Source organism: Daktulosphaira vitifoliae, unplaced genomic scaffold (assembly GCF_025091365.1).
Source record: "Daktulosphaira vitifoliae isolate Bord-2020 unplaced genomic scaffold, ASM2509136v1 Scaffold_5, whole genome shotgun sequence".
NCBI lineage: Eukaryota > Metazoa > Arthropoda > Insecta > Hemiptera > Phylloxeridae > Daktulosphaira > Daktulosphaira vitifoliae.
In genome coordinates, this window is record NW_026099576.1 from 15680678 (window position 1) to 15688006 (window position 7329).

Here is a 7329-nt window from a genome sequence, read left to right on the forward strand (position 1 = left end):
TTGAATAAGTTTTTCAAATTTCCCCTATCTTAACAATTACTATTATATAAAAACTTTTCTGGAATAGCTAATTTTTTTATTAGAGGGGTTAAACCCGAAATTCGCACGTATTCATTAACCATTTAAAAAAATTAGTATACTCACTGGATAATAATTCATTATGTACATACTTTAGTAAACTATTATTACAATCTGTTTTGAAGACAAATAAGAACATTTTGCTAAATTTAGCTTTTGATAATCATCAAATATATGTACTGGAACTTTTGTAAATAATGAATATTTTATTTTTTTTTACTCTGCAATAAGATACTTAACATTTTGATTTTAATCAAATTATTTCAAAACACTTTAAAAAATATTTGTATCATTATAGGCACTATAATATGAAATACAAAAACTCTAGTACATTTTTTGAAATTCTAATGTATACCTAATTATTTATTAAATTTCTATTGATTCTAAAAAATAATAAAATATGTACCATTTAATTCTTATAAAACTTATAAATATTCTTATTACTTCTTATTTTGCTTTAATTTATTTTTATTTTTAATTTTATAATTGTGAAAAAATTTAAATGTAATTCTGTAGTGTTATTTTATCTTATTTCATCTAACTAACAAATATTTAATACTACTTATTACTTTTCTTAATCTAAATTAAAATGTCCTTAAGTAATAATTTTAGTTAGAATATTTTTGTTTAACATTACATTAATTGAAGGGTTATCGATTAATCTTTAGAAACTCGTATAATTTTTTTAAATTTCTTTCCAATAAAAACAATTCAAATCATATGCATATATATTCTATTTAATGATTATACAGATAATTAAATAATCGTAATTATTTATTCGGGTCATATAGCATTGTATTGTATATAGTAAAAATATATAGATCTTATGAGTTGAGATTTATATATATATATATTTTATAGCATCAAATAATTTTGCACTTATTTTATTATGCAATAATAATAATAGTTAAAAAAATTGAATATTTTAGTGGGCAACATAATAATCATAAACAGTTTCATTTTAAAGTTGAAGTTCTCATATATAATAAATAATTTATTATTGTATTTGTTGATAAGCTAATGAGCTTTAAGTGAGTCGTCCAATTGCAAATGTACTTAAATATTCATTTTATTTAAGTCAATAAAATCTATCACATCTAAACTTAAAATACAAAAAAATTAAAACTGAAAATAAATACAACTTGATAAAATTTAAAACTGTACAGTTTTTATGCTACAACATTTAGAAATATATTTTTATAATAGAATTAAATTAATAAATTAACTCGATTTGAACAAAAAAGTATTTTTAATTTTTTATATCAATGCGATTTAAGACCGAAATTAAAGATCACTATACTAATTATACAGTGTAAAAAAATAAGTGTTTGACAATTTCTTTTTAGCTATGACAAGTATTGTGATTTTGAACATCCATGCAAAAATTATTGCTAAATTTATGTCATGGTTGATTAGTAGTCATTACTGAAACATTATCTCTAACCGGATTCCTACTAGTTTCACGTGTATATTTAATCAAAAGGGAAATAGATTACAAGGAAACACATACAAACGGAAGACACTTGTCAGTAGTGGCAGGATTTGCACGTACAAATACACAAACAACGTTGTATGTACACAACCGAAAAGACCCATAAACGCATGAAAATCCTTTTACGACTTAAAATAATCTTATTATTATCCTAGCATCAACAAGTTTAAGTTTTTATTTACCTCTTCATTGATATTTATCATAACAGTTTTGCGGCCACTGTAAATTACCGACAAAGAGTATTTTATAAACAAAAATAGACTGTTAATTTTATGAAAATAATAAAATAAAACACTGAAATAAGCGGACTGGATTTATACCTCTATAGAATAAGAAAATCTTTATTTTAATCATCATTTATATTAATGTCATTTGACCTTAGTTACACACAGAGTTACAAACCGATTCATTAGTCCGGAATTTTTAGCCTTACCAGTATGTATACTACGAAATGATTAATAAAAAACTATTTTATTATATAGAACTATATAATACACATCTATTTACATAAATGAGCAAGTAAATCCTACCAAAACGTGCAATGATTATAAATAATTAATGTGAATTTTTTAATTCATTTGATTGCTTCATTACTTAGAGTTCTGTACATTTTTCAATGCAACACAATTACTGAGGTATTTGTTCCATCGACTTCTATGAGAAGTTATTTAAAAAGTGTTTTATCAACAAGCAGTAGCGTTACAATATTAGGATGCATGGTAGTCGGTACACCGGAAATCATTAGAACTTGCTTTGACCATAATTTATGTAACAGCCGGTACTTAGATCCTTACCGCTTACAGCATTAATACTGATCGATGTGAGATTTACTTCGATAGATGATCGATCAACTCATGAAGGTATGTCGAATTTTTTCAACCATCAAAGAGCTAAATAGTAAAAAACTGCAATCATTTTAAGCATCAAGATTAATGCACATTAACGGGTATATAGCTGTCATAATCATCATTTCAAAAAATATTATTAAATTACGTTTAAAAAAGTAAACATACAACTGATTATATAAGGGTTACTATAACGAATAATTCATCAATTTACTTTAATATTATGACGTACTGAATGTAGTTTGTTATTTTGGATATTTTTGTTCAATTTTTTTTTACAAAAAAATATTATTTCATTATCTGTTTAAACAATTTATTAACACTATCAATTTCTTAAATACTTAATACCTGTTCAGTGAGAAATTAAAATATGTGCACATTTTATTATAAGTATAGAATAATAAAATTATTATTCTATACCTACAGAATATTATTTTGAGCATAATTTACACATAGTTAGATTAAATAATATTAATTATAAAAAGCCGAATTTTAACAAATTTAATTTAAAAAAATGAACATACGGGTAGTGTATAAATTCCAATATGAGTATAGTTTTTAAAAACCATATTTCGCAGACAGTAACTACACATAGCTAAANTAGACAGTAACTACACATAACTAAATTTGATTAGATAGTATAATAACTTACAAAGATTGAAAAAACAAACAATCGTTAACATTTTATTTTAATCTAAAGTATGTTTTAATTATACAATGTTTAAAATTGCTACACAAGTAGAACATCATTTAATCAAANTGTTTTAATTATACAATGTTTAAAATTGCTACACAAGTAGAACATCATTTAATCAAAACTACCTAAAAGTTCCTATGTTCAAATTATCAAATTGTATAATCTGTGTATCTTTTTTTTGTTTCAATTCATAATCATTTGTTTGGAAAAGTAAACACTATTCTTAACACGTATATTTTACACATATTTTACCTATACTTTGTAACAATGATGAATTTTTATTTCTATTAATGAAATTGATACTGTCAATTGTAAACTTATTGAAAAATAAGATACATTATTACAAATCCACTTAATGTATAAATTAATGTTCATAAAAAAAGAACCAAAAAACCTTAGATTTTCCTTAAAAAACACAAATAAAATAAAAATGTATAAGTAAAGGATCCCATTCATCTCCTCTCCACTTCATTAAGCATGGATGAAACTACAATACTATTTTTATAAATTTATATTGAAATTAGAGATTAGTCACTTATGAATAAACTGTTGAAGTTCAAGGACTTAAAATATTTAAAAGTAAAAATAAATTGATCCCACTCACTCAACCTTGATATGAAAAACAATTTAATTTACAACAATATTTTCATAATTTATAGTATTTTTGGAGACTATTTTTTTTATATAATTTTGACGCATTAGGTCTAACAGTTTGTCTAGCACTAAACAAAAAATAAAACTTAATTTTATGACAATTTTAGAAAAAAGCGACACTGTAGTAATCTAGCGGTATGTTCGAGTAAGAAAATATTCCTCAGTATAATTTTTTAAGTTCTCTATCAGTACATTTTTTTTCATGTAAAAAGTTTTTGGTTGTAGCTTTCACATAGTGAATGTATTTTTAATACTTGCGTAAGTCTTTAATGCTATTAACACCCTAGAGTGAAACTTGAGACATTGACAAATGACCTTTTTGTCAATTATTTTATTGTTTTACCCTATTGCATTTCTTATTACTACAGACATTCAGTTATTGCAATCATCCATCTTTTGGTTTATTAACTAAAAGCATGTGCACAAATCTAAAGTTACACTACTTTATACCTTTGCACTCTATGCAATGACTTTATGAATGCAATTTGGACAATAGTGAAAAAAAAACACCCTCAATTTTTGACCACCGACAAAAAAACAAGTGATTTTTTTCCTCTTAATGGTTTGGAAACAGACTCATTAATCACTTTAATATCACGTGTATTGTACTTCCTGAAAAAAAAAACAGTAGAAATTAATCTAATATGTCAATCATTCATCACGAACGTTCAATATCTTACAAATGTAGCTCGTACTAGTTATTATTATTCTAACTATGAGTAGTTGTAAAAACGCAACATATAATAGAAGTGTGTTGGGATGAAAAACGTGTGAAATATCAGAGTACGGCCGATACCGTTCAAACGTCTCTACTAATCTAATTACCGTGATTTAGTAAATAAAAAACTCGATTTTGTGAATATATTAAAGCATATGTAATTTAATAACATAATATTTTAAGCAAAATAAATTGCCACCGGTGATGATTAATTCCACTGTCGGCATGTAATTTCGACACGTCTGCCTGTTGCGCATACAGTGGACCGGTTTATTTCAGTTACCACACAAGGCGGTTGTTTCCCTTTCATTCTTTGTGCATGAACTATGTTATTATACATTTTCGTTTTCAGTTACCAATTGTGCCAAAATAGGGCCGCGCCCCAATGGCGGCTGGAGAAACTGAAAAGATCGCTCCACTTCCCTACCCTACTTTTCATACTTTAACCCCAACACCTCTGTCAAAGCAATAGCAAAGGAGAGGTATGTCTGAATGTCTAGACAGAATCAATATTCGTTTGTTTTTACTTATGTATGCATATGTGTGTTTGTTGTTAGCCATCATTCAGACAGCAGTGGGATAGTACGCCTCGAGGGTATTCGGTGTATTCATTCCCCTTTTTGTTATCATACTAAGCAACAAGTCTGGTAAACAAAAACACAAAGCTCGCAAGAGGATTGACATTTCCTTGAAAATTAACATTTTGATTGTAAAAACTCAATTCGGTAAAAAATGACTTCGACAAGCTTTGGCATTCATCAAATAAAAGATCATTGATTGAGATCAAAATCAAAAATATAGTAACACTCTTAATGACGTATAAGGAGGCATAGAGGTATCATGCAAGATGATATATAAAAGTATGTTGATATTTGTTTTTGATCATAATCAGTTCAAAGTATGTCAACAAATTTTCAAAAAAAATTGTTTGTGTCTTCCCAAATGAAATGGAAACAATGAATTTCTAAATATGCCTCTTGACACATTTATAGAGTTTGCAAAATAATCTCGTAAATTAATTTGATATTTTTACATATGTAATTCGCCCACTCCTCATTATCAAATCATGTAATATTCGTTTAAGTTGAAGTTGTTACAAATATTGAATAGAGTTATAAAACTCTATAATTAAGCGTTTAATATTTTTATAAAAACAGAGACTAAGAAATTTACCTAAAAAATTTTAAGTGAACTATATTTTGATTTTAATGAATTAAATACATTTTTAGTAAGTACTTTTAACACTTGAAGAATTTAAATGTAAATTATATCTCAACAAAAACTTAAATTATAAATTATTTTTCCAATTTTTATACAAAAAAAATAAATTATAACAGAAATAAATCTGTCCAATTTTTNAATAAATGTGTCCAATTTTTTTTTTTTTTTTTGTAGAATTAATCGTATATAATTACAAATCAAAAAATCATATTAATATATTCGCAATAAAAACAGTACCAAATTCTATTGAGCTGTCGAAGATTCGAACTACAATCAATTCAGCTGGTGTGACACTCATTACTTGGTCATGGCCCTGGCCCTAGTCTTGTAAAGAAAAGAAAACTTCTGAATTACAAGGTTTTGGTCTGGTAATTCAAGGATAGCAAATAATTTAGGAGAATGTCCAGAATACATTAGTATTCTATAGATATTAACAATTATTCGAAAATAGGAGAGAAAAGCCTTTTGCTGAGAGAAACAAATTTGATTATTAATAATAGAATTCCATCGAAAACAAAAATATTTCTATTCAAATAATATCGTGTAAAAGAATTAAAATTACAAAAATATACAGTACGAAATAGAATGTCAAGTGAAAATGTTTTTTTATAAAACATTGTTTTATAAAAGAATGTTTTAATTAGCCAATATTTAGTCAGAGAAATATTTATTTGCGACTAATTTATATATAGCATAACAACGACGTTTCGTAATGTGACATAATCAGAATGAATGATAAAATTGGCGGGAAAATTATAATTTAAAAAACATAACATAAAAAAAATGTATAATGAGTAATATTAATTAGAACTTCCTTCAAAAATGTTCATCTAATATTTTAATACCATCATCGACGAGTATGTGCAAAATTATAATTGCCTTTAGGATGTCATAAGTCATAAGATAAGTATTTTGTCGGTAGTTAAATAAAATAGCTACTTAAAAACAAATATCTCAATTTTCAACAATTTAAAGTTCAATAATCATCAATAAATAATGTTTATACTGAAATAAATAAATATAAATAGTTAAATAAAATTAGTAAAGAAATTAAAATTATATAAAATCAATAATACTTTTTCATAAAAATAGAACTTAATTTTATTTTGACCCGATTTAAATAAAGAAGCTGGAAAATCTAAAGTACTTTGCAGCGCGACACTTTTCAAATGATATTAACACGTTGTAATGCAAAACGAAACTTTGGTGTCACGATCGTTATTTTTTTGGGTCTGTCGGTCGATTGGTGAGAAATACCGGGCCAAATAAAAGTAAACATGGTCATTGCGGTAGTCGATCGATGTTCAACGAAAAACACAAAGACGCGGAAACAAAGAAGAACACAACGTTCCCGCCAAAAAATCAACGACCTGCCGTGTTCGTTAGCGATGAACGCAATAAAAAATTGACACTTTCCCCCCGTCCGGCCTACAAGCAGTTACCGTAGTAATGATATACAACAGTGGGGTACACCTGAGGATATGATGTTCGCTCAACAATATTATTATTATTATTCTGCACGGTTGTAAAAACTGGCGGGCGCAAAGCATTCACGTACACAGCCAAGGTCGTGTATAATGCGACGACAGTGAACGAGTTCAAGGCGAAATGGACTCGCACGGGA